This window comes from Schistocerca piceifrons, chromosome 2 (genome assembly GCF_021461385.2).
Source record: "Schistocerca piceifrons isolate TAMUIC-IGC-003096 chromosome 2, iqSchPice1.1, whole genome shotgun sequence".
In the NCBI taxonomy this organism is placed as follows: Eukaryota; Metazoa; Arthropoda; class Insecta; order Orthoptera; family Acrididae; genus Schistocerca; species Schistocerca piceifrons.
Window position 1 is genome coordinate 95,380,827 of NC_060139.1, and position 26,559 is coordinate 95,407,385.

A 26,559-nucleotide genomic window follows, 5' to 3' on the forward strand; every position below is an offset into this window, starting at 1 on the left:
GTAGGTGTCAGATTAAGAAACCTCTTTGAGAATATGGTCCAGCTAGGATGCTGCAACTAGCAAGTGCGGCAAGATCTCAGTAGGTGGCGGGGTGCAGACTTGCTTACTTGTGCGGCCTGTTGGTCTAGGGGTATGATTCCTGCTTTGGGTGCAGGAGGTCCCGGGTTCAAATCCCGGACAGGCCCTAGTTTTCACTTTCGCGACAACCCAGCACTACGATAAACTTGCGAGTCTCTGAAAGTAAGCCATGCAGCAGGACAAACTGCATGTCGGGCCACCGGCCCATGAGACTCTCAGGTGCGCTTTATGGAAGGCAATCTACGTGGCAGGATTAAGCCGTCTCCGCTTACTTATATCTATACGTAAAGACTGGCACGTACAACGATTCTATTCGTTCCCCAGGAACTAGTACATCGCATGCAAGTTTGGTAAATGCATGCGCATGCAGCACCCAAAACGGTGAGATGTCTTTCCTGCGGGGAGGAACAGCTGAGGTCGTCTTCTCGCAGTTGAACCCCTTACGTCCCGTTATTAATCCTAGTAGCAAAAGCATAAGCATTTGGAGCGCTCCCCATTCACGTGTGGACTGCTATTAACATTTTGCATTTCATGATCCTAGTTAAATTTCTGCATATACAATTCCAACCACCGGCTCGTACACATTTCTAGAAACGATCGCAAAACACAGCGTCAGGTTCCACCGAGACTCGAACTCGGATCGCTGGATTCAAAGTCCAGAGTGCTAACCATTACACCATGGAACCGGATGCCTGTAGCGCTCTTAAATTCAGTGGTATCATGTAATTAAGCCCATAAGATGCGATGTCATTACACGTATGGTCCTCAGGAAGTGTTTGCGTGGCTAATGAAGCAACCAAGTAGGCTGGAAGTGGAAGGAGCACCTTCGAATGTAGCGAGAATTCTTGCCAGTATTCGTACATGAAGTGATGTCGAAGGATCAGGTAATCAAAATCGCGAAACAGCCACTTTCGTATGGCGGATGCTTTGTGCTGGAAGCAGCCTAGCTATGAAAACAGCTATGGACACAGAGTACTGTCGAAAACTGCGTGCTGACACAGAACGCTACGTAGTGGGCGGATTGTTCGTGACACGATAACATTTGCACTACACACGGTCGAAATACTGTCACACAACTCAAGCAGCTCTTTCAGCATTCACATACACTGGTGTTCAGCACAGCGCATGTCGTAGGTGTCAGATTAAGAAACCTCTTTGAGAATATGGTCCAGCTAGGATGCTGCAACTAGCAAGTGCGGCAAGATCTCAGTAGGTGGCGGGGTGCAGACTTGCTTACTTGTGCGGCCTGTTGGTCTAACATTCGCGCCTCGTCTTCGGCGCGAGACGGACGTGTGGCGGCCGCTGCGGACGTTTCGTGTCAACAAGGCTGTTTTCCTGCGAGCCAGGTAGGCCGGCTCGCAAGCGCATTACTTCACTTAATTGTGTATTGGTTTGATGAAGATGAGAAAAGACACGATTAAATTCGCTTTCGATAGAAATTTCGTACGACCGAAAGCTTTTGAAATCAAACTGTGGCTCACAGAAAAAGTTGGAATTACGAAAGATGATTTAGTTGGAGTTCATTTATCGTTTGTGACTAATTCGGCATATGTGAAATTGGCAGATCCTGCTAAATGTGTCGCACTTGTTGAACAATGTGGAGGTATTATTAAGTTCAATCACTTAGACGGCTCAGTTAGCGATGTCGTAGTATCCTATGCTGGGATGGGAATACGAACAGTAAGAGTATTTGAGCTTCCTTTTGAAATGCCTGTAGTCGAAATCAATCGTGTTCTCGGGGCGTATGGCAGAGTAATTTCCAATGTTGCGGGAATGTGGTCAGAACCACACATGTTTCCCGTTTTGAATGGCGTTCGCCAGGTTAAGATGGAACTTCTCAAGCACATTCCTTCCTTTGTCATTATTGGAGGATACCGTGCGTTGATCATTTACGATGGACAGCCTCGTACCTGTGCCATTTGTAACTCGACAGAGCACGTGCGTGCTGAGTGCAGTAGACGGAGGGTTCCTCAATTACCAAGGGTAGAATCCGAAGGTGCAGGGCCTGTAGTTCACCTGCAGATGACGTACGCCGCTGCCACGTCACCTTTGCGATCAGCTCGGCAGACATCTTTCGAACTGGGGGACCAATGCGAGCATCCCGAGAGTGTTAACAACCATATAGACAGTGGTAGATCCGTAGCTATGACTAACCATACAGCGCCCCAGTGTCCCACCAGTGAAAGTCAAGTACCTTACGACTGTGCCGAGCCTTCTCGTAGCTCGCGAGCAGAACCTTCTGCGGTTACTGTGGATACCTCCCTGCAGCCGCCTGATTGCGCACGACAGGACGAGACCACCACGAAAGTAGCGGCAACGGACGATCCAGTTCAGAATATTGTTGGGCAAGACATGAGCATAGATCACTCGATCATCCAACTGACACAAGGAGTCAATGACTACGGTTCTGCTTCCCACAGCGCGGCTGACAGGCCCCCTGCGACAGAGGCGAGTCTAACTGCGGTAGTCCTTTCTTCCACGCCTGGTGAAAGGAGCAGCGTTGGCTCTTCGACTAGGACACAAGACCGGCTTGCATCGCCGACTTCGTCTCCGCATTCGTCCGAAAAGTCCCCTGATTCGTCTCCAGAGCGGTCAAGATCGCCTCGGAAAGCTAGGAAACGTCGCAAAAAGCGGTTAGCACACCAGGCTGCTGAAAGCTTAGCCCCGGCTCTGCGGGATAGGTTGAGGAGCATTCAGGAACAGTCAACGATCGAAGACCATGGCCGGAGGGAACCTGAGGTCGGTAGCATACCATCGCATCTACGGACATCACCTGAGCACGGTGTCCGGGACGAAGGAGCACCAGGCCTCGAATTTTCAGACCATCAGGACGTACCTACTTCCCAACGTAGACAATCTCCCCAGAATAGACGTTTTGAATGGGCAGACGATACGGAGACAACACTGCCACATGTATCTGCGAACAATGGTATGGCATGTTAACCGCAACCTCTCAAGCTCACGACTACACTTTGAGCGCACGAATGACATGTGAATTCGGCCTACATATGCCTAATCGCCGGAACGTCCAGTAAACAATAACAGCTCTTGCTTATGGATCAAACGTATCACGTTATGACTGTTAATATTAACAGGATCCAGAGTGCAACTAACATTGCTGCCCTCCGGGACTTCATATATCAGTCCGATACCGATATTGCGCTTTTTCAAGAAGTGTGTTTTTCAAATTTGTATGTTCCGGGATTTACTGCAATTCTCAATGTCGCCTCAGAAGGCGCTTGCGGCACCGCTGTCCTGGTCAAGGAAGGCATTGCAATAACAGATGTAACCATGTTGGAATCGGGGCGGGGAATCAGTTTTAAGATTTTCGGTGTTACGATTATAAATGTTTATGTACCTTCGGGAAGCAGTGGTCGAACAGAACGAGCCAATTTTTTTAAAAATGATCTCGTGTTTTTACTCAAGGAAAACCCCGTTGATGTAATAGTCGGAGGTGACTGGAATTGTGTCCTACACAGGAAAGACCAAACGCCAAATTTCAATTTCTCCCCAGAACTAGATGGTCTTGTGAAAACAATGAAATGGCAGGACGCTTGGGAGGTCAAATACCCCGTGTCTGTCCAGTACACATATTTTAGCACTAAAGCGCAAAGTCGGATCGACCGCATATACGTAAGTTCACATTTAGCCAGCAAAATCAGTGGCGTCGAACGAATACCAACTTTCTTTTCCGACCATCTAGCACTAAGGTGCAGCATTGGACTTCCTAAACAGAAGACATACTGGGGCCGTCCTTTTTGGAAATTAAATATCGCCATGCTTCGAGATAACGCCCTAACTGAGCAGTTAGAAGCTTCTTGGCAACTTTCACTCCGACAAAGCAACAAATACCGGTCAACGATAGATTGGTGGACTTTATGCGCCAAAAAGAAACTTAGATCTACTCTAATTTCTTACAGTAGGGAAAGGGCACTTTGGTCTCGGCGTACTGTCGAATTCTATTATACTTGTCTGCGTGACCTTTATGATATGCCCATGTCCGCGGCTGTCAGAACGGGTATCAAACAGGTCAAGGCCGAACTTCTTAGTCTTAAACGCAAACAGCTGGAAGGACTGACAATAAAATCACGAGTTCAAACCACAGTGGAAGAAGAACACGCTTCACTCTATCATCTACTCCAGCACGAAAAAAATCGTCGAAGAAATTTTATTCAGTCATTGCTCTCTGAAGATCAAAGTATTTTAACTCAACAAAAAGATATTTTAAACGAGGCTCATAGGTATTATAATCAATTGTACAGTGCTCACCAGTATAACCCAGATCATGGACAGGAACTGCTCCGAAACTGTGATATGGAACAACTAGTAACTGCAGAACACAACAGGAGCCTCACTGTTGAAATCCTGTCTGAAGACATTTTCGAAGTAATTAAAAGCTCACCTGTTAAAAAATCACCTGGGCCCGACGGTTTACCCGTAGAATTTTATTCCCACTATTGGCATATTATAAGGAATAAATTCACACAAGTCGTCAACGAAATCTTGAGTGGAGGGCACATACCTGACGAAATGAAAGAGTGTGTCACTGTTTTACTTCCTAAGGGAATCAATTCGGATGTCAAACAGCTCAACAAAATGAGACCGATATCCTTAATGAACTCTGATTATAAAATTATTGCCAGGGTTGTAAAAAACAGACTCCGACCGGTGTTTGATACTGTAATTGGTCCCCATCAAACGTGTCTCCCGGGTCGGAATATTTTTAAAACAGTCTGCGAATACAGGGACATAATCAGTATCTTCTCAACGACATTGACGAAGGCTGGCCTCGTTTTTATCGACTTTTCTAAAGCCTTTGATAGGGTAAACCATGAATATTTATTTACCACTCTGATGCATATAGGTTTTAACGACAAATTTTTAATTGTCTTAAAAAATCTATTGCAAGGGATGAAAACCAAAATTTTAATCAATGGACACTATACTCGAGATGTCGAAATAGCAAATGGTGTCCCGCAGGGAAGTCCTTTATCGATGATGCTATTTGTGGTCGCACTAGAACCTTTGCTGAAACGATTAAACAAGGAATTAGAAGGCATATCAATTTCAGGGGTCAGTAACGCTACCAACGCTTACGCCGACGACGTCGGTGTCATCGTCAGAAGTAATGACGACGTTGTAAGACTGAGAGAGATTGTTCGCCTTTACTGCTTCGCAACGGGAGCGCAAATCAACGATATGAAAAGCTCCTTTCTAAATCTCCACGGCTTCAGGAACACTGCCCTCGAATGGGCCAGGTCTGTAGACCATCACACTGCGTTAGGTGTGAGGTTCTACCGATGCCCCCTGCAAACAACGACATTCAACTGGAAGAAGGTCTTACATAGTATTCGAGGTACTTTAATAATGAACCGACTTAGAGACTTGAACATTATCCAAAGGGTGCAATTAATCAACTGCGCTGTCCTTTCGAAAGCAGTATATGTAGGTCAAATACTGCCGATACCTAAAGCGATATCCAAACCATCATGAGCTTCATCTGCAAGTATGTTTGGAGAGGTGAGATATTTAAAGTGGCGGCCAGTACTATAACTTTAAAACCGCGAGAAGGAGGCCTCGGACTGACCGATATCCGCCGCAAAACTACGGCTCTTTATATCAAGCGTACACTTCAGCTTTTAGAAGATCGCCACGATAATTTATCATCGAAACTTTTCCGAATCCTTACACCGGAGAGTATGGAACCACCTATTAACATAAGTAAAATCTCTTACAAATTGCAGCACATCAGATTCTACTATTCAGAACTCAGTTATCTGCACTGCATTGTCGCAGATAGGACCAAAAGAAACTGTAGTTTCATCATGGATTGCCTTATTACAAAGGACAACCGTAACCGAATGGAATCAAAATATCCCACCCGAAATTGGCAAAATATATGGAAGAATATAAACAATAAAGTACTGTCCACCAATGTGCGCGGTGCCTGGTACAAGGTTGTCAATAATACCGTTGCCACAAATGAAAGATTACAGTCTATAGGATTGAGTGACACAAATCAGTGTCCACGTTGTAATGTGATAGACACCCTCCGGCATCGTCTCATATGCAACGGCTACCAGGTCATTTGGGACAGAGTCCGCCAACAGGTGGCGTTTATCAATAGGAACGACGGCAGACACCTTACTGTCGACATTCTCGTCAACCCCGAAAGCGTTGCTTTCCCTATTCAAAAGAATAATGTTACCCTATGGCTACTGGGGAACTATGTCAATTATGTCATTAATAACCTCGGCCTGCCCGACGTACTGGACTATGAGCAACATCTATTACTGGAATATTATCAAATATGTGGACAACGACACCACAAGACCTTGTATGGTAACATGCTAAAAATATTATTTGACAAACAAGGCATCGGATGACGTACGCAATGACGAATAGCGGATAAAATATCGGATTTTGCGATGCCAAAGTAGGGGATTGCTGCTAAGGGCGACGTACGGTGGGGACTTCGTGGGCCCCAGGGCCGCTACGGTAGCCGTGAAGGCCTTCGCAGAACCCTGAACAGGCCTTGCATTCTATGCCTATGCTTAAAATAAAAAAAAAAAAAAAAAAAAAAAAAAGGAGATCAGTGTCTTGTATTGTGTGTGTCCTTAAGAAGCCTACGTTTCTCAGTTAACGAATTAATTTTTCTTTCTTTATCCACAATTTTCACCAGATCATTTTCAGTTATTTTGAACAACCATCCAACGTTACAAAATAAGTTCATTTGGATGGAGACATTTACTTTTCTCACCACGTTTGATGGATTCCCTTACTTGCAAAGGAGTATTTCATTTGATTTTAGCAATGAAGCTCGCCGAAGAAGGCGCATGAAGGAGAGCGAATGGAAGGGCTAGAAGGGGAGATGGGAGGCCCAAAAAAAAAAAAAAAAAAAAAAAAAAAAAAAAAAAAAAAAAAAAAAAAAGGGGTATGATTCCTGCTTTGGGTGCAGGAGGTCCCGGGTTCAAATCCCGGACAGGCCCTACTTTTCACTTTCGCGACAACCCAGCACTACGATAAACTTGCGAGTCTCTGAAAGTAAGCCATGCAGCAGGACAAACTGCATGTCGGGCCACCGGCCCATGAGACTCTCAGGTGCGCTTTATGGAAGGCAATCTACGTGGCAGGATTAAGCCGTCTCCGCTTACTTATATCTATACGTAAAGACTGGCACGTACAACGATTCTATTCGTTCCCCAGGAACTAGTACATCGCATGCAAGTTTGGTAAATGCATGCGCATGCAGCACCCAAAACGGTGAGATGTCTTTCCTGCGGGGAGGAACAGCTGAGGTCGTCTTCTCGCAGTTGAGCCCCTTACGTCCCGTTATTAATCCTAGTAGCAAAAGCATAAGCATTTGGAGCGCTCCCCATTCACGTGTGGACTGCTATTAACATTTTGCATTTCATGATCCTAGTTAAATTTCTGCATATACAATTCCAACCACCGGCTCGTACACATTTCTAGAAACGATCGCAAAACACAGCGTCAGGTTCCACCGAGACTCGAACTCGGATCGCTGGATTCAAAGTCCAGAGTGCTAACCATTACACCATGGAACCGGATGCCTGTAGCGCTCTTAAATTCAGTGGTATCATGTAATTAAGCCCATAAGATGCGATGTCATTACACGTATGGTCCTCAGGAAGTGTTTGCGTGGCTAATGAAGCAACCAAGTAGGCTGGAAGTGGAAGGAGCACCTTCGAATGTAGCGAGAATTCTTGCCAGTATTCGTACATGAAGTGATGTCGAAGGATCAGGTAATCAAAATCGCGAAACATCCACTTTCGTATGGCGGATGCTTTGTGCTGGAAGCAGCCTAGCTATGAAAACAGCTATGGACACAGAGTACTGTCGAAAACTGCGTGCTGACACAGAACGCTACGTAGTGGGCGGATTGTTCGTGACACGATAACATTTGCACTACACACGGTCGAAATACTGTCACACAACTCAAGCAGCTCTTTCAGCATTCACATACACTGGTGTTCAGCACAGCGCATGTCGTAGGTGTCAGATTAAGAAACCTCTTTGAGAATATGGTCCAGCTAGGATGCTGCAACTAGCAAGTGCGGCAAGATCTCAGTAGGTGGCGGGGTGCAGACTTGCTTACTTGTGCGGCCTGTTGGTCTAGGGGTATGATTCCTGCTTTGGGTGCAGGAGGTCCCGGGTTCAAATCCCGGACAGGCCCTACTTTTCACTTTCCCGACAACCCAGCACTACGATAAACTTGCGAGTCTCTGAAAGTAAGCCATGCAGCAGGACAAACTGCATGTCGGGCCACCGGCCCATGAGACTCTCAGGTGCGCTTTATGGAAGGCAATCTACGTGGCAGGATTAAGCCGTCTCCGCTTACTTATATCTATACGTAAAGACTGGCACGTACAACGATTCTATTCGTTCCCCAGGAACTAGTACATCGCATGCAAGTTTGGTAAATGCATGCGCATGCAGCACCCAAAACGGTGAGATGTCTTTCCTGCGGGGAGGAACAGCTGAGGTCGTCTTCTCGCAGTTGAGCCCCTTACGTCCCGTTATTAATCCTAGTAGCAAAAGCATAAGCATTTGGAGCGCTCCCCATTCACGTGTGGACTGCTATTAACATTTTGCATTTCATGATCCTAGTTAAATTTCTGCATATACAATTCCAACCACCGGCTCGTACACATTTCTAGAAACGATCGCAAAACACAGCGTCAGGTTCCACCGAGACTCGAACTCGGATCGCTGGATTCAAAGTCCAGAGTGCTAACCATTACACCATGGAACCGGATGCCTGTAGCGCTCTTAAATTCAGTGGTATCATGTAATTAAGCCCATAAGATGCGATGTCATTACACGTATGGTCCTCAGGAAGTGTTTGCGTGGCTAATGAAGCAACCAAGTAGGCTGGAAGTGGAAGGAGCACCTTCGAATGTAGCGAGAATTCTTGCCAGTATTCGTACATGAAGTGATGTCGAAGGATCAGGTAATCAAAATCGCGAAACATCCACTTTCGTATGGCGGATGCTTTGTGCTGGAAGCAGCCTAGCTATGAAAACAGCTATGGACACAGAGTACTGTCGAAAACTGCGTGCTGACACAGAACGCTACGTAGTGGGCGGATTGTTCGTGACACGATAACATTTGCACTACACACGGTCGAAATACTGTCACACAACTCAAGCAGCTCTTTCAGCATTCACATACACTGGTGTTCAGCACAGCGCATGTCGTAGGTGTCAGATTAAGAAACCTCTTTGAGAATATGGTCCAGCTAGGATGCTGCAACTAGCAAGTGCGGCAAGATCTCAGTAGGTGGCGGGGTGCAGACTTGCTTACTTGTGCGGCCTGTTGGTCTAGGGGTATGATTCCTGCTTTGGGTGCAGGAGGTCCCGGGTTCAAATCCCGGACAGGCCCTACTTTTCACTTTCCCGACAACCCAGCACTACGATAAACTTGCGAGTCTCTGAAAGTAAGCCATGCAGCAGGACAAACTGCATGTCGGGCCACCGGCCCATGAGACTCTCAGGTGCGCTTTATGGAAGGCAATCTACGTGGCAGGATTAAGCCGTCTCCGCTTACTTATATCTATACGTAAAGACTGGCACGTACAACGATTCTATTCGTTCCCCAGGAACTAGTACATCGCATGCAAGTTTGGTAAATGCATGCGCATGCAGCACCCAAAACGGTGAGATGTCTTTCCTGCGGGGAGGAACAGCTGAGGTCGTCTTCTCGCAGTTGAACCCCTTACGTCCCGTTATTAATCCTAGTAGCAAAAGCATAAGCATTTGGAGCGCTCCCCATTCACGTGTGGACTGCTATTAACATTTTGCATTTCATGATCCTAGTTAAATTTCTGCATATACAATTCCAACCACCGGCTCGTACACATTTCTAGAAACGATCGCAAAACACAGCGTCAGGTTCCACCGAGACTCGAACTCGGATCGCTGGATTCAAAGTCCAGAGTGCTAACCATTACACCATGGAACCGGATGCCTGTAGCGCTCTTAAATTCAGTGGTATTATGTAATTAAGCCCATAAGATGCGATGTCATTACACGTATGGTCCTCAGGAAGTGTTTGCGTGGCTAATGAAGCAACCAAGTAGGCTGGAAGTGGAAGGAGCACCTTCGAATGTAGCGAGAATTCTTGCCAGTATTCGTACATGAAGTGATGTCGAAGGATCAGGTAATCAAAATCGCGAAACAGCCACTTTCGTATGGCGGATGCTTTGTGCTGGAAGCAGCCTAGCTATGAAAACAGCTATGGACACAGAGTACTGTCGAAAACTGCGTGCTGACACAGAACGCTACGTAGTGGGCGGATTGTTCGTGACACGATAACATTTGCACTACACACGGTCGAAATACTGTCACACAACTCAAGCAGCTCTTTCAGCATTCACATACACTGGTGTTCAGCACAGCGCATGTCGTAGGTGACAGATTAAGAAACCTCTTTGAGAATATGGTCCAGCTAGGATGCTGCAACTAGCAAGTGCGGCAAGATCTCAGTAGGTGGCGGGGTGCAGACTTGCTTACTTGTGCGGCCTGTTGGTCTAGGGGTATGATTCCTGCTTTGGGTGCAGGAGGTCCCGGGTTCAAATCCCGGACAGGCCCTACTTTTCACTTTCGCGACAACCCAGCACTACGATAAACTTGCGAGTCTCTGAAAGTAAGCCATGCAGCAGGACAAACTGCATGTCGGGCCACCGGCCCATGAGACTCTCAGGTGCGCTTTATGGAAGGCAATCTACGTGGCAGGATTAAGCCGTCTCCGCTTACTTATATCTATACGTAAAGACTGGCACGTACAACGATTCTATTCGTTCCCCAGGAACTAGTACATCGCATGCAAGTTTGGTAAATGCATGCGCATGCAGCACCCAAAACGGTGAGATGTCTTTCCTGCGGGGAGGAACAGCTGAGGTGGTCTTCTCGCAGTTGAGCCCCTTACGTCCCGTTATTAATCCTAGTAGCAAAAGCATAAGCATTTGGAGCGCTCCCCATTCACGTGTGGACTGCTATTAACATTTTGCATTTCATGATCCTAGTTAAATTTCTGCATATACAATTCCAACCACCGGCTCGTACACATTTCTAGAAACGATCGCAAAACACAGCGTCAGGTTCCACCGAGACTCGAACTCGGATCGCTGGATTCAAAGTCCAGAGTGCTAACCATTACACCATGGAACCGGATGCTTGTAGCGCTCTTAAATTCAGTGGTATCATGTAATTAAGCCCATAAGATGCGATGTCATTACACGTATGGTCCTCAGGAAGTGTTTGCGTGGCTAATGAAGCAACCAAGTAGGCTGGAAGTGGAAGGAGCACCTTCGAATGTAGCGAGAATTCTTGCCAGTATTCGTACATGAAGTGATGTCGAAGGATCAGGTAATCAAAATCGCGAAACAGCCACTTTCGTATGGCGGATGCTTTGTGCTGGAAGCAGCCTAGCTATGAAAACAGCTATGGACACAGAGTACTGTCGAAAACTGCGTGCTGACACAGAACGCTACGTAGTGGGCGGATTGTTCGTGACACGATAACATTTGCACTACACACGGTCGAAATACTGTCACACAACTCAAGCAGCTCTTTCAGCATTCACATACACTGGTGTTCAGCACAGCGCATGTCGTAGGTGTCAGATTAAGAAACCTCTTTGAGAATATGGTCCAGCTAGGATGCTGCAACTAGCAAGTGCGGCAAGATCTCAGTAGGTGGCGGGGTGCAGACTTGCTTACTTGTGCGGCCTGTTGGTCTAGGGGTATGATTCCTGCTTTGGGTGCAGGAGGTCCCGGGTTCAAATCCCGGACAGGCCCTACTTTTCACTTTCGCGACAACCCAGCACTACGATAAACTTGCGAGTCTCTGAAAGTAAGCCATGCAGCAGGACAAACTGCATGTCGGGCCACCGGCCCATGAGACTCTCAGGTGCGCTTTATGGAAGGCAATCTACGTGGCAGGATTAAGCCGTCTCCGCTTACTTATATCTATACGTAAAGACTGGCACGTACAACGATTCTATTCGTTCCCCAGGAACTAGTACATCGCATGCAAGTTTGGTAAATGCATGCGCATGCAGCACCCAAAACGGTGAGATGTCTTTCCTGCGGGGAGGAACAGCTGAGGTCGTCTTCTCGCAGTTGAGCCCCTTACGTCCCGTTATTAATCCTAGTAGCAAAAGCATAAGCATTTGGAGCGCTCCCCATTCACGTGTGGACTGCTATTAACATTTTGCATTTCATGATCCTAGTTAAATTTCTGCATATACAATTCCAACCACCGGCTCGTACACATTTCTAGAAACGATCGCAAAACACAGCGTCAGGTTCCACCGAGACTCGAACTCGGATCGCTGGATTCAAAGTCCAGAGTGCTAACCATTACACCATGGAACCGGATGCTTGTAGCGCTCTTAAATTCAGTGGTATCATGTAATTAAGCCCATAAGATGCGATGTCATTACACGTATGGTCCTCAGGAAGTGTTTGCGTGGCTAATGAAGCAACCAAGTAGGCTGGAAGTGGAAGGAGCACCTTCGAATGTAGCGAGAATTCTTGCCAGTATTCGTACATGAAGTGATGTCGAAGGATCAGGTAATCAAAATCGCGAAACAGCCACTTTCGTATGGCGGATGCTTTGTGCTGGAAGCAGCCTAGCTATGAAAACAGCTATGGACACAGAGTACTGTCGAAAACTGCGTGCTGACACAGAACGCTACGTAGTGGGCGGATTGTTCGTGACACGATAACATTTGCACTACACACGGTCGAAATACTGTCACACAACTCAAGCAGCTCTTTCAGCATTCACATACACTGGTGTTCAGCACAGCGCATGTCGTAGGTGTCAGATTAAGAAACCTCTTTGAGAATATGGTCCAGCTAGGATGCTGCAACTAGCAAGTGCGGCAAGATCTCAGTAGGTGGCGGGGTGCAGACTTGCTTACTTGTGCGGCCTGTTGGTCTAGGGGTATGATTCCTGCTTTGGGTGCAGGAGGTCCCGGGTTCAAATCCCGGACAGGCCCTACTTTTCACTTTCGCGACAACCCAGCACTACGATAAACTTGCGAGTCTCTGAAAGTAAGCCATGCAGCAGGACAAACTGCATGTCGGGCCACCGGCCCATGAGACTCTCAGGTGCGCTTTATGGAAGGCAATCTACGTGGCAGGATTAAGCCGTCTCCGCTTACTTATATCTATACGTAAAGACTGGCACGTACAACGATTCTATTCGTTCCCCAGGAACTAGTACATCGCATGCAAGTTTGGTAAATGCATGCGCATGCAGCACCCAAAACGGTGAGATGTCTTTCCTGCGGGGAGGAACAGCTGAGGTCGTCTTCTCGCAGTTGAGCCCCTTACGTCCCGTTATTAATCCTAGTAGCAAAAGCATAAGCATTTGGAGCGCTCCCCATTCACGTGTGGACTGCTATTAACATTTTGCATTTCATGATCCTAGTTAAATTTCTGCATATACAATTCCAACCACCGGCTCGTACACATTTCTAGAAACGATCGCAAAACACAGCGTCAGGTTCCACCGAGACTCGAACTCGGATCGCTGGATTCAAAGTCCAGAGTGCTAACCATTACACCATGGAACCGGATGCTTGTAGCGCTCTTAAATTCAGTGGTATCATGTAATTAAGCCCATAAGATGCGATGTCATTACACGTATGGTCCTCAGGAAGTGTTTGCGTGGCTAATGAAGCAACCAAGTAGGCTGGAAGTGGAAGGAGCACCTTCGAATGTAGCGAGAATTCTTGCCAGTATTCGTACATGAAGTGATGTCGAAGGATCAGGTAATCAAAATCGCGAAACAGCCACTTTCGTATGGCGGATGCTTTGTGCTGGAAGCAGCCTAGCTATGAAAACAGCTATGGACACAGAGTACTGTCGAAAACTGCGTGCTGACACAGAACGCTACGTAGTGGGCGGATTGTTCGTGACACGATAACATTTGCACTACACACGGTCGAAATACTGTCACACAACTCAAGCAGCTCTTTCAGCATTCACATACACTGGTGTTCAGCACAGCGCATGTCGTAGGAGTCAGATTAAGAAACCTCTTTGAGAATATGGTCCAGCTAGGATGCTGCAACTAGCAAGTGCGGCAAGATCTCAGTAGGTGGCGGGGTGCAGACTTGCTTACTTGTGCGGCCTGTTGGTCTAGGGGTATGATTCCTGCTTTGGGTGCAGGAGGTCCCGGGTTCAAATCCCGGACAGGCCCTACTTTTCACTTTCGCGACAACCCAGCACTACGATAAACTTGCGAGTCTCTGAAAGTAAGCCATGCAGCAGGACAAACTGCATGTCGGGCCACCGGCCCATGAGACTCTCAGGTGCGCTTTATGGAAGGCAATCTACGTGGCAGGATTAAGCCGTCTCCGCTTACTTATATCTATACGTAAAGACTGGCACGTACAACGATTCTATTCGTTCCCCAGGAACTAGTACATCGCATGCAAGTTTGGTAAATGCATGCGCATGCAGCACCCAAAACGGTGAGATGTCTTTCCTGCGGGGAGGAACAGCTGAGGTCGTCTTCTCGCAGTTGAGCCCCTTACGTCCCGTTATTAATCCTAGTAGCAAAAGCATAAGCATTTGGAGCGCTCCCCATTCACGTGTGGACTGCTATTAACATTTTGCATTTCATGATCCTAGTTAAATTTCTGCATATACAATTCCAACCACCGGCTCGTACACATTTCTAGAAACGATCGCAAAACACAGCGTCAGGTTCCACCGAGACTCGTACTCGGATCGCTGGATTCAAAGTCCAGAGTGCTAACCATTACACCATGGAACCGGATGCCTGTAGCGCTCTTAAATTCAGTGGTATCATGTAATTAAGCCCATAAGATGCGATGTCATTACACGTATGGTCCTCAGGAAGTGTTTGCGTGGCTAATGAAGCAACCAAGTAGGCTGGAAGTGGAAGGAGCACCTTCGAATGTAGCGAGAATTCTTGCCAGTATTCGTACATGAAGTGATGTCGAAGGATCAGGTAATCAAAATCGCGAAACAGCCACTTTCGTATGGCGGATGCTTTGTGCTGGAAGCAGCCTAGCTATGAAAACAGCTATGGACACAGAGTACTGTCGAAAACTGCGTGCTGACACAGAACGCTACGTAGTGGGCGGATTGTTCGTGACACGATAACATTTGCACTACACACGGTCGAAATACTGTCACACAACTCAAGCAGCTCTTTCAGCATTCACATACACTGGTGTTCAGCACAGCGCATGTCGTAGGTGTCAGATTAAGAAACCTCTTTGAGAATATGGTCCAGCTAGGATGCTGCAACTAGCAAGTGCGGCAAGATCTCAGTAGGTGGCGGGGTGCAGACTTGCTTACTTGTGCGGCCTGTTGGTCTAGGGGTATGATTCCTGCTTTGGGTGCAGGAGGTCCCGGGTTCAAATCCCGGACAGGCCCTACTTTTCACTTTCGCGACAACCCAGCACTACGATAAACTTGCGAGTCTCTGAAAGTAAGCCATGCAGCAGGACAAACTGCATGTCGGGCCACCGGCCCATGAGACTCTCAGGTGCGCTTTATGGAAGGCAATCTACGTGGCAGGATTAAGCCGTCTCCGCTTACTTATATCTATACGTAAAGACTGGCACGTACAACGATTCTATTCGTTCCCCAGGAACTAGTACATCGCATGCAAGTTTGGTAAATGCATGCGCATGCAGCACCCAAAACGGTGAGATGTCTTTCCTGCGGGGAGGACCAGCTGAGGTCGTCTTCTCGCAGTTGAGCCCCTTACGTCCCGTTATTAATCCTAGTAGCAAAAGCATAAGCATTTGGAGCCCTCCCCATTCACGTGTGGACTGCTATTAACATTTTGCATTTCATGATCCTAGTTAAATTTCTGCATATACAATTCCAACCACCGGCTCGTACACATTTCTAGAAACGATCGCAAAACACAGCGTCAGGTTCCACCGAGACTCGAACTCGGATCGCTGGATTCAAAGTCCAGAGTGCTAACCATTACACCATGGAACCGGATGCCTGTAGCGCTCTTAAATTAAGTGGTATCATGTAATTAAGCCCATAAGATGCGATGTCATTACACGTATGGTCCTCAGGAAGTGTTTGCGTGGCTAATGAAGCAACCAAGTAGGCTGGAAGTGGAAGGAGCACCTTCGAATGTAGCGAGAATTCTTGCCAGTATTCGTACATGAAGTGATGTCGAAGGATCAGGTAATCAAAATCGCGAAACAGCCACTTTCGTATGGCGGATGCTTTGTGCTGGAAGCAGCCTAGCTATGAAAACAGCTATGGACACAGAGTACTGTCGAAAACTGCGTGCTGACACAGAACGCTACGTAGTGGGCGGATTGTTCGTGACACGATAACATTTGCACTACACACGGTCGAAATACTGTCACACAACTCAAGCAGCTCTTTCAGCATTCACATACACTGGTGTTCAGCACAGCGCATGTCGTAGGTGTCAGATTAAGAAACCTCTTTGAGAATATGGTCCAGCTAGGATGCTGCAACTAGCAAGTGCGGCAAGATCTCAGTAGGTGGCGGGGTGCAGACTTGCTTACTTGTGCGGCCTGTTGGTCTAGGGGTATGATTCCTGCTTTGGGTGCAGGAGGTCCCGGGTTCAAATCCCGGACAGGCCCTACTTTTCACTTTCGCGACAACCCAGCACTACGATAAACTTGCGAGTCTCTGAAAGTAAGCCATGCAGCAGGACAAACTGCATGTCGGGCCACCGGCCCATGAGACTCTCAGGTGCGCCTTATGGAAGGCAATCTACGTGGCAGGATTAAGCCGTCTCCGCTTACTTATATCTATACGTAAAGCCTGGCACGTACAACGATTCTATTCGTTCCCCAGGAACTAGTACATCGCATGCAAGTTTGGTAAATGCATGCGCATGCAGCACCCAAAACGGTGAGATGTCTTTCCTGCGGGGAGGAACAGCTGAGGTCGTCTTCTCGCAGTTGAGCCCCTTACGTCCCGTTATTAATCCTAGTAGCAAAAGCATAAGCATTTGGAGCGCTCCCCATTCACGTGTGGACTGCTATTAACATTTTGCATTTCATGATCCTAGTTAAATTTCTGCATATACAATTCCAACCACCGGCTCGTACACATTTCTAGAAACGATCGCAAAACACAGCGTCAGGTTCCACCGAGACTCGAACTCGGATCGCTGGATTCAAAGTCCAGAGTGCTAACCATTACACCATGGAACCGGATGCCTGTAGCGCTCTTAAATTCAGTGGTATCATGTAATTAAGCCCATAAGATGCGATGTCATTACACGTATGGTCCTCAGGAAGTGTTTGCGTGGCTAATGAAGCAACCAAGTAGGCTGGAAGTGGAAGGAGCACCTTCGAATGTAGCGAGAATTCTTGCCAGTATTCGTACATGAAGTGATGTCGAAGGATCAGGTAATCAAAATCGCGAAACAGCCACTTTCGTATGGCGGATGCTTTGTGCTGGAAGCAGCCTAGCTATGAAAACAGCTATGGACACAGAGTACTGTCGAAAACTGCGTGCTGACACAGAACGCTACGTAGTGGGCGGATTGTTCGTGACACGATAACATTTGCACTACACACGGTCGAAATACTGTCACACAACTCAAGCAGCTCTTTCAGCATTCACATACACTGGTGTTCAGCACAGCGCATGTTGTAGGTGTCAGATTAAGAAACCTCTTTGAGAATATGGTCCAGCTAGGATGCTGCAACTAGCAAGTGCGGCAAGATCTCAGTAGGTGGCGGGGTGCAGACTTGCTTACTTGTGCGGCCTGTTGGTCTAGGGGTATGATTCCTGCTTTGGGTGCAGGAGGTCCCGGGTTCAAATCCCGGACAGGCCCTACTTTTCACTTTCGCGACAACCCAGCACTACGATAAACTTGCGAGTCTCTGAAAGTAAGCCATGCAGCAGGACAAACAGCATGTCGGGCCACCGGCCCATGAGACTCTCAGGTGCGCTTTATGGAAGGCAATCTACGTGGCAGGATTAAGCCGTCTCCGCTTACTTATATCTATACGTAAAGACTGGCACGTACAACGATTCTATTCGTTCCCCAGGAACTAGTACATCGCATGCAAGTTTGGTAAATGCATGCGCATGCAGCACCCAAAACGGTGAGATGTCTTTCCTGCGGGGAGGAACAGCTGAGGTCGTCTTCTCGCGGTTGAGCCCCTTACGTCCCGTTATTAATCCTAGTAGCAAAAGCATAAGCATTTGGAGCGCTCCCCATTCACGTGTGGACTGCTATTAACATTTTGCATTTCATGATCCTAGTTAAATTTCTGCATACACAATTCCAACCACCGGCTCGTACACATTTCTAGAAACGATCGCAAAACACAGCGTCAGGTTCCACCGAGACTCGAACTCGGATCGCTGGATTCAAAGTCCAGAGTGCTAACCATTACACCATGAAACCGGATGCCTGTAGCGCTCTTAAATTCAGTGGTATCATGTAATTAAGCCCATAAGATGCGATGTCATTACACGTATGGTCCTCAGGAAGTGTTTGCGTGGCTAATGAAGCAACCAAGTAGGCTGGAAGTGGAAGGAGCACCTTCGAATGTAGCGAGAATTCTTGCCAGTATTCGTACATGAAGTGATGTCGAAGGATCAGGTAATCAAAATCGCGAAACAGCCACTTTCGTATGGCGGATGCTTTGTGCTGGAAGCAGCCTAGCTATGAGAACAGCTATGGACACAGAGTACTGTCGAAAACTGCGTGCTGACACAGAACGCTACGTAGTGGGCGGATTGTTCGTGACACGATAACATTTGCACTACACACGGTCGAAATACTGTCACACAACTCAAGCAGCTCTTTCAGCATTCGCATACACTGGTGTTCAGCACAGCGCATGTTGTAGGTGTCAGATTAAGAAACCTCTTTGAGAATATGGTCCAGCTAGGATGCTGCAACTAGCAAGTGCGGCAAGATCTCAGTAGGTGGCGGGGTGCAGACTTGCTTACTTGTGCGGCCTGTTGGTCTAGGGCCGCGGGGTGGCCATCTACGTCCGACACGGGATTTCTGTGACCGATGTCGCCTTCCTTCCATCAGCTCGGGGCATGGCACTCACTGCCATGGGAACACGCATCATTAATGTCTACGCTCCCTCAGGCACCGAACGACGGCATGAAAGAGCCCAGTTTTATTCCGAGGAAATCGCTCCCCTGTTTTTAGGGCGTTATGACCATTGCCTACTAGGAGGTGACTTTAACAGCGTTCTGCATCCTAAAGATCAGATTCCCCACTATACTACATGCCAGGAGCTACGTATAGTGGTGCGAGACCTCCTGCTTCACGATACCTGGGAAGTACAACACGGCGACCTTTCTGGCCATACCTTTCTTACAAGTCATTCCGCAAGCCGACTAGACAGGATATATGTCTCACAAACTCTTAGATCTGCGATACGGGGCGCCGAACGCTGGCCGCTGGCCTTTTCCGACCATTGCGCTTACATCTGTACGGTCCTCCTTCCGCCGCAATCAGTATGGCGCAGCCGTGCGCCATGGAAACTCAATACCTCACACTTGCATGACCAGGCGTGTCGCCAACAAGTCACTGACACGTGGACAGCCTGCGAACGACGCCTTCCCCGCTACCGCTCGACATTGACATGGTGGTTGGACTGCGCCAAGCCGGCGATCCGGAGGACACTGATGAGATACGGGAAGGACAAGGCCGACTGGCATCGCACCACTGTTGACTTCTATTACGCGATTCTCCGAGATCTGGATGCTCAACCGCCAACCCCGGACAACCAGTTGGAACGGCAAAGAACTAAGGCGAAGATAATTGCGCTGGCACGCCGGAAATTGCAAGGGGTCGTGATACGGACGCGGCGCCACGATCACGCGGATTTAGAAATTCCATCCATGCATGATATAGTGTCCGACAACCGAAGGCGTCGTCGGCAGATCATCAGCACTTTGACAACGCCTCATGGAACGCAGGTGACCACTCAGAATGACATCGTCCGCGCATTCGTCGAGCACTACCGTCGTATTTATAGTGATGACGACTCTGAAACTGCAGCAGACGACTCCATTTTGAATTACGTCACGCGCACCCTCCCCCACACGGAGGCGGATGCTTTGACAGTGGCGGTCACGCTAGACGAAGTCAACAACGCAATCGCCAAAGGTGCAGTCAACAGATCGCCCGGCATTGACGGCTTACCGATTGAGTTTTACCGTACCTTTCGGGACCTCATGGCCCCACGGTGGACAACTATGTATCAAGAACTGATAACATCTGACCAAGCAATCCCACCCGCCTTTGCTGAGGGCATCATTATACCAGTCCACAAACCAGCCCGTGGTTCGATGGTCACGAGTTACAGACCGCTCACCCTCCTCAATGCCGATTACAAGATTTTCGCGCGCTTACTGGCAATGCGGCTCCGAACTACACTCCCTCATATCCTCTCGCCAGAACAAACGACGCCTGGCGGACAGATTAACATACAGACTGCCACAGGGGAATGCCGCGACTTAATTGCGATAGCGGCGGCCTGCAGACTCCGGGCAGCGGTCGTCGCTATAGACTTCGACAGCGCCTTCGATAAAGTGCGTCATCGTTTCCTGTTTTCGGTGGCAGCCCGAATGGGCATCCCCCCTCCGTTTCTCGACGTCATCCGGCGTCTTTACGACAGTGCCAGTTCACGTGTCCAAGTCAATGGACGTGTAGCAGGGCCGGTACCTATCTGCCGTTCGATACGGCAGGGGTGCCCCCTCTCTACCCTCCTGTATGCTATTGCCCTTGAGCCCCTTATTGGGGGCTTGACGACCAAGCTTTCTGGCCTCACCCTACGCCAACACACTTTTCGCTGTCGAGCATATGCTGATGACCTCCTCCTCCTCATTCGCTCCGGCTCTGAGATTCGGGATGTCCTCGACTTGATTACCCGTTATGGGGCTGCCGCTGGCAGTGCCATGAATGTCGCCAAATCTTCTGCAATGCACATTGGACGAGGCCTCCAGGAGGGTGAAGTGGGACCACTGCCGCTTGTGCGGACTTTCCGGTACCTGGGCATTACCTTTACCCCCACGGTCACACGCACGGCGGCAACGAATTTCCGTCGCCTGTTACACGTCATCCGCAACGACGTCCGCCAGAACCTCTTGCGCCGCCAGGACACACTTCAAAGGGTTGCGTTTATTAATCTTTATGTGGCATCAAAATTGGTTCACATCGCGCAAGTTCTCCCCCTGCCAACTGCAATTGGGCGCAACCTTCAGGCGGCTTTTGGCTATTACCTCACGGCTGGTTCAATGTTTAAAGTCCGTTATGAGACACTTACCCTGCCCACACGGTATGGTGGCGTCGGGCTCGTCAATGTCCGTATGCGATCTGCAGCCTTGTACATGAGTACCATGAGAAAACAGTGGATGGGCCAGGGTACATCTCTAACACGCAGCTTGCTTGAGGTCCTCCTACCAGCTTCCACCTCACCACCAGTGTCTGTCGGCCATATCGTGCCTCATTTGTCCCATCTTTCGACCTTTTTCGTCGACTACAGTTATATACATACCAGTCTCCCAGATACACGCCCACCTAGGACTAAGGATTTTTACAGCCTGTTGCTGCGCTGTGTTCCCCGGAATGTGATGGAGACCAAACACCCCTCCATCCAGTGGCCCATAGTGTGGACTACCGTCCACCAGCCCTTCCTCCCTACGAACGTCCGGGCGCTGTGGTATCACATAGTCAACAGGAAATTTGCCACGAAGCAGCGCCTGCACAACATTGGCTTGTCAGAATCCCCTCTTTGTCTCCTTTGCCAGCAACTGGACACTGATGAACACCGTCTGACATGCGCCTCATCGCAAGATGTATGGCGCTTCGTGCAGCAAATCATTGCCTGCTATCTCCGGGTGCCACCAGACACAGTCGAGCCTCGAATGTTTCTATACCCGGAGGACCGACATTTTCCCGCCGCCAAATGTCATGCTATTACGTGGGTCAAAGGGTGGGCGGTCGCTTATCTCTTTAATGAGGGACCTAAATCCCGCCTCGACTTCTGGACCTATTTACGAACAGCCCATGCAGCTCTCGAAAACACGCCACGTTACCGAACATTATTTGCTAACTATCTTCGAGCGGTCCTTGTTAGACCTCCACTGAGTTGGGGGGTGCCTGGCACATAGGGCACCCTCCCCTCCTCCCCCGGCGGTGTCTGAGTTTCAACCGCCTACGATCTATTCTACTTCTGACCTCCGCGGATGGGAGAGCGCGTCGCAGGTTGCGCGGATTTTATTTCTTTTTGCTTTTCCTTTTTCCTTTCTTTTTCTTTACCTAGAATTTATATTTCTTTTATCTTTCGCATATGTGTTCCCATAATTTCATGCTATTAGTGAATATTACAAAAACACATGCAAATAAATAAATAACAACGCCTTCCACTACTGTTGATTCCTGTTTCTCCCTCTTCCCTAAGCACCACAGGCTCGGTGGTGGTGCGGGGGACACTGTGGCCAGGCCTCAGGTTTCGACCCCTGCCCACTTTGCCCCCCCGAGCCCCCACCGGCCCAAAAAAAAAAAAAAAAAAAAAAAAAAAAAAAAAAAAAAAAAAAAAAAAAAAAAAAAGCGGTAGCGTGCGTTGTTTCTGTTCGTAATGTCAGTGGATCGAGAGCAGCTGGCATAAAATATTTAAAAAAAAAAAAAAAATGTGGTCAGCGTGACAAAAAAAAAAAAAAAAAAAAAAAAAAAAAAAAAAAAAAAAAAAAAAAGGGGTATGAGTCCTGCTTTGGGTGCAGGAGGTCCCGGGTTGAAATCACGGACAGGCCCTACTTTTCACTTTCGCGACAACCCAGCACTACGATAAACTTGCGAGTCTCTGAAAGTAAGCCATGCAGCAGGACAAACTGCATGTCGGGCCACCGGCCCATGAGACTCTCAGGTGCGTCTTATGGAAAGCAATCTACGTGGCAGAATTAAGCCGTCTCCGCTTACTTATATCTATACGTAAAGACTGGCACGTACAACGATTCTATTCGTTCCCCAGGAACTAGTACATCGCATGCAAGTTTGGTAAATGCATGCGCATGCAGCACCCAAAACGGTGAGATGTCTTTCCTGCGGGGAGGAACAGCTGAGGTCGTCTTCTCGCAGTTGAGCCCCTTACGTCCCGTTATTAATCCTAGTAGCAAAAGCATAAGCATTTGGAGCGCTCCCCATTCACGTGTGGACTGCTATTAACATTTTGCATTTCATGATCCTAGTTAAATTTCTGCATATACAATTCCAACCACCGGCTCGTACACATTTCTAGAAACGATCGCAAAACACAGCGTCAGGTTCCACCGAGACTCGAACTCGGATCGCTGGATTCAAAGTCCAGAGTGCTAACCATTACACCATGGAACCGGATGCCTGTAGCGCTCTTAAATTCAGTGGTATCATGTAATTAAGCCCATAAGATGCGATGTCATTACACGTATGGTCCTCAGGAAGTGTTTGCGTGGCTAATGAAGCAACCAAGTAGGCTGGAAGTGGAAGGAGCACCTTCGAATGTAGCGAGAATTCTTGCCAGTATTCGTACATGAAGTGATGTCGAAGGATCAGGTAATCAAAATCGCGAAACAGCCACTTTCGTATGGCGGATGCTTTGTGCTGGAAGCAGCCTAGCTATGAAAACAGCTATGGACACAGAGTACTGTCGAAAACTGCGTGCTGACACAGAACGCTACGTAGTGGGCGGATTGTTCGTGACACGATAACATTTGCACTACACACGGTCGAAATACTGTCACACAACTCAAGCAGCTCTTTCGGCATTCACATACACTGGTGTTCAGCACAGCGCATGTTGTAGGTGTCAGATTAAGAAACCTCTTTGAGAATATGGTCCAGCTAGGATGCTGCAACTAGCAAGTGCGGCAAGATCTCAGTAGGTGGCGGGGTGCAGACTTGCTTACTTGTGCGGCCTGTTGGTCTAGGGGTATGATTCCTGCTTTGGGTGCAGGAGGTCCCGGGTTCAAATCCCGGACAGGCCCTACTTTTCACTTTCGCGACAACCCAGCACTACGATAAACTTGCGAGTCTCTGAAAGTAAGCCATGCAGCAGGACAAACTGCATGTCGGGCCACCGGCCCATGAGACTCTCAGGTGCGTCTTATGGAAAGCAATCTACATGGCAGGATTAAGCCGTCTCCGCTTACTTATATCTATACGTAAAGACTGGCACGTACAACGATTCTATTTGTTCCCCAGGAACTAGTACATCGCATGCAAGTTTGGTAAATGCATGCGCATGCAGCACCCAAAACGGTGAGATGTCTTTCCTGCGGGGAGGAACAGCTGAGGTCGTCTTCTCGCAGTTGAGCCCCTTACGTCCCGTTATTAATCCTAGTAGCAAAAGCATAAGAATTTGGAGCGCTCCCCATTCACGTGTGGACTGCTATTAACATTTTGCATTTCATGATCCTAGTTAAATTTCTGCATATACAATTCCAACCACCGGCTCGTACACATTTCTAGAAACGATCGCAAAACACAGCGTCAGGTTCCACCGAGACTCGAACTCGGATCGCTGGATTCAAAGTCCAGAGTGCTAACCATTACACCATGGAACCGGATGCCTGTAGCGCTCTTAAATTCAGTGGTATCATGTAATTAAGCCCATAAGATGCGATGTCATTACACGTATGGTCCTCAGGAAGTGTTTGCGTGGCTAATGAAGCAACCAAGTAGGCTGGAAGTGGAAGGAGCACCTTCGAATGTAGCGAGAATTCTTGCCAGTATTCGTACATGAAGTGATGTTGAAGGATCAGGTAATCAAAATCGCGAAACAGCCACTTTCGTATGGCGGATGCTTTGTGCTGGAAGCAGCCTAGCTATGAAAACAGCTATGGACACAGAGTACTGTCGAAAACTGCGTGCTGACACAGAACGCTACGTAGTGGGCGGATTGTTCGTGACACGATAACATTTGCACTACACACGGTCGAAATACTGTCACACAACTCAAGCAGCTCTTTCAGCATTCACATACACTGGTGTTCAGCACAGCGCATGTCGTAGGTGTCAGATTAAGAAACCTCTTTGAGAATATGGTCCAGCTAGGATGCTGCAACTAGCAAGTGCGGCAAGATCTCAGTAGGTGGCGGGGTGCAGACTTGCTTACTTGTGCGGCCTGTTGGTCTAGGGGTATGATTCCTGCTTTGGGTGCAGGAGGTCCCGGGTTCAAATCCCGGACAGGCCCTACTTTTCACTTTCGCGACAACCCAGCACTACGATAAACTTGCGAGTCTCTGAAAGTAAGCCATGCAGCAGGACAAACTGCATGTCGGGCCACCGGCCCATGAGACTCTCAGGTGCGCCTTATGGAAGGCAATCTACGTGGCAGGTTTAAGCCGTCTCCGCTTACTTATATCTATACGTAAAGACTGGCACGTACAACGATTCTATTCGTTCCCCAGGAACTAGTACATCGCATGCAAGTTTGGTAAATGCATGCGCATGCAGCACCCAAAACGGTGAGATGTCTTTCCTGCGGGGAGGAACAGCTGAGGTCGTCTTCTCGCAGTTGAGCCCCTTACGTCCCGTTATTAATCCTAGTAGCAAAAGCATAAGCATTTGGAGCGCTCCCCATTCACGTGTGGACTGCTATTAACATTTTGCATTTCATGATCCTAGTTAAATTTCTGCATATACAATTCCAACCACCGGCTCGTACACATTTCTAGAAACGATCGCAAAACACAGCGTCAGGTTCCACTGAGACTCGAACTCGGATCGCTGGATTCAAAGTCCAGAGTGCTAACCATTACACCATGGAACCGGATGCCTGTAGCGCTCTTAAATTCAGTGGTATCATGTAATTAAGCCCATAAGATGCGATGTCATTACACGTATGGTCCTCAGGAAGTGTTTGCGTGGCTAATGAAGCAACCAAGTAGGCTGGAAGTGGAAGGAGCACCTTCGAATGTAGCGAGAATTCTTGCCAGTATTCGTACATGAAGTGATGTCGAAGGATCAGGTAATCAAAATCGCGAAACAGCCACTTTCGTATGGCGGATGCTTTGTGCTGGAAGCAGCCTAGCTATGAAAACAGCTATGGACACAGAGTACTGTCGAAAACTGCGTGCTGACACAGAACGCTACGTAGTGGGCGGATTGTTCGTGACACGATAACATTTGCACTACACACGGTCGAAATACTGTCACACAACTCAAGCAGCTCTTTCAGCATTCACATACACTGGTGTTCAGCACAGCGCATGTCGTAGGTGTCAGATTAAGAAACCTCTTTGAGAATATGGTCCAGCTAGGATGCTGCAACTAGCAAGTGCGGCAAGATCTCAGTAGGTGGCGGGGTGCAGACTTGCTTACTTGTGCGGCCTGTTGGTCTAGGGGTATGATTCCTGCTTTGGGTGCAGGAGGTCCCGGGTTCAAATCCCGGACAGGCCCTACTTTTCACTTTCGCGACAACCCAGCACTACGATAAACTTTC

At 48.1% G+C, this 26,559-nt stretch overlaps 27 non-coding genes across 27 annotated transcripts; 13 read left to right on the forward strand and 14 right to left on the reverse strand.

The window, feature by feature from the left end:
- The first annotated feature begins 113 nt into the window (after nucleotides 1-113).
- On the forward strand, nucleotides 114-185 carry Trnap-ugg. The gene has a single exon. It is a non-coding gene; the product is annotated as a tRNA-Pro (tRNA).
- A 507-nt stretch (nucleotides 186-692) lies between these two features.
- Trnaq-uug lies at nucleotides 693-764 on the reverse strand. The gene has a single exon. It is a non-coding gene; the product is annotated as a tRNA-Gln (tRNA).
- Nucleotides 765-7,574: 6,810 nt separating this feature from the next.
- Trnaq-uug lies at nucleotides 7,575-7,646 on the reverse strand. The gene has a single exon. It is a non-coding gene; the product is annotated as a tRNA-Gln (tRNA).
- Nucleotides 7,647-8,203: 557 nt separating this feature from the next.
- On the forward strand, nucleotides 8,204-8,275 carry Trnap-ugg. The gene has a single exon. It is a non-coding gene; the product is annotated as a tRNA-Pro (tRNA).
- A 507-nt stretch (nucleotides 8,276-8,782) lies between these two features.
- Nucleotides 8,783-8,854, reverse strand: Trnaq-uug. The gene has a single exon. It is a non-coding gene; the product is annotated as a tRNA-Gln (tRNA).
- Nucleotides 8,855-9,411: 557 nt separating this feature from the next.
- On the forward strand, nucleotides 9,412-9,483 carry Trnap-ugg. Its single transcript has one exon. It is a non-coding gene; the product is annotated as a tRNA-Pro (tRNA).
- Nucleotides 9,484-9,990: 507 nt separating this feature from the next.
- On the reverse strand, nucleotides 9,991-10,062 carry Trnaq-uug. The gene has a single exon. It is a non-coding gene; the product is annotated as a tRNA-Gln (tRNA).
- A 557-nt stretch (nucleotides 10,063-10,619) lies between these two features.
- Trnap-ugg lies at nucleotides 10,620-10,691 on the forward strand. Its single transcript has one exon. It is a non-coding gene; the product is annotated as a tRNA-Pro (tRNA).
- Nucleotides 10,692-11,198: 507 nt separating this feature from the next.
- Nucleotides 11,199-11,270, reverse strand: Trnaq-uug. The gene has a single exon. It is a non-coding gene; the product is annotated as a tRNA-Gln (tRNA).
- A 557-nt stretch (nucleotides 11,271-11,827) lies between these two features.
- On the forward strand, nucleotides 11,828-11,899 carry Trnap-ugg. The gene has a single exon. It is a non-coding gene; the product is annotated as a tRNA-Pro (tRNA).
- Nucleotides 11,900-12,406: 507 nt separating this feature from the next.
- On the reverse strand, nucleotides 12,407-12,478 carry Trnaq-uug. Its single transcript has one exon. It is a non-coding gene; the product is annotated as a tRNA-Gln (tRNA).
- A 557-nt stretch (nucleotides 12,479-13,035) lies between these two features.
- Nucleotides 13,036-13,107, forward strand: Trnap-ugg. Its single transcript has one exon. It is a non-coding gene; the product is annotated as a tRNA-Pro (tRNA).
- A 507-nt stretch (nucleotides 13,108-13,614) lies between these two features.
- Nucleotides 13,615-13,686, reverse strand: Trnaq-uug. The gene has a single exon. It is a non-coding gene; the product is annotated as a tRNA-Gln (tRNA).
- A 557-nt stretch (nucleotides 13,687-14,243) lies between these two features.
- Nucleotides 14,244-14,315, forward strand: Trnap-ugg. Its single transcript has one exon. It is a non-coding gene; the product is annotated as a tRNA-Pro (tRNA).
- A 507-nt stretch (nucleotides 14,316-14,822) lies between these two features.
- Nucleotides 14,823-14,894, reverse strand: Trnaq-uug. Its single transcript has one exon. It is a non-coding gene; the product is annotated as a tRNA-Gln (tRNA).
- A 557-nt stretch (nucleotides 14,895-15,451) lies between these two features.
- Trnap-ugg lies at nucleotides 15,452-15,523 on the forward strand. The gene has a single exon. It is a non-coding gene; the product is annotated as a tRNA-Pro (tRNA).
- Nucleotides 15,524-16,030: 507 nt separating this feature from the next.
- Nucleotides 16,031-16,102, reverse strand: Trnaq-uug. Its single transcript has one exon. It is a non-coding gene; the product is annotated as a tRNA-Gln (tRNA).
- A 557-nt stretch (nucleotides 16,103-16,659) lies between these two features.
- Nucleotides 16,660-16,731, forward strand: Trnap-ugg. Its single transcript has one exon. It is a non-coding gene; the product is annotated as a tRNA-Pro (tRNA).
- A 507-nt stretch (nucleotides 16,732-17,238) lies between these two features.
- Nucleotides 17,239-17,310, reverse strand: Trnaq-uug. The gene has a single exon. It is a non-coding gene; the product is annotated as a tRNA-Gln (tRNA).
- A 557-nt stretch (nucleotides 17,311-17,867) lies between these two features.
- Nucleotides 17,868-17,939, forward strand: Trnap-ugg. The gene has a single exon. It is a non-coding gene; the product is annotated as a tRNA-Pro (tRNA).
- Nucleotides 17,940-18,446: 507 nt separating this feature from the next.
- On the reverse strand, nucleotides 18,447-18,518 carry Trnaq-uug. The gene has a single exon. It is a non-coding gene; the product is annotated as a tRNA-Gln (tRNA).
- A 4,881-nt stretch (nucleotides 18,519-23,399) lies between these two features.
- On the reverse strand, nucleotides 23,400-23,471 carry Trnaq-uug. Its single transcript has one exon. It is a non-coding gene; the product is annotated as a tRNA-Gln (tRNA).
- A 557-nt stretch (nucleotides 23,472-24,028) lies between these two features.
- On the forward strand, nucleotides 24,029-24,100 carry Trnap-ugg. The gene has a single exon. It is a non-coding gene; the product is annotated as a tRNA-Pro (tRNA).
- Nucleotides 24,101-24,607: 507 nt separating this feature from the next.
- On the reverse strand, nucleotides 24,608-24,679 carry Trnaq-uug. Its single transcript has one exon. It is a non-coding gene; the product is annotated as a tRNA-Gln (tRNA).
- A 557-nt stretch (nucleotides 24,680-25,236) lies between these two features.
- Trnap-ugg lies at nucleotides 25,237-25,308 on the forward strand. Its single transcript has one exon. It is a non-coding gene; the product is annotated as a tRNA-Pro (tRNA).
- Nucleotides 25,309-25,815: 507 nt separating this feature from the next.
- Nucleotides 25,816-25,887, reverse strand: Trnaq-uug. The gene has a single exon. It is a non-coding gene; the product is annotated as a tRNA-Gln (tRNA).
- A 557-nt stretch (nucleotides 25,888-26,444) lies between these two features.
- Trnap-ugg lies at nucleotides 26,445-26,516 on the forward strand. The gene has a single exon. It is a non-coding gene; the product is annotated as a tRNA-Pro (tRNA).
- Nucleotides 26,517-26,559: the final 43 nt, after the last annotated feature.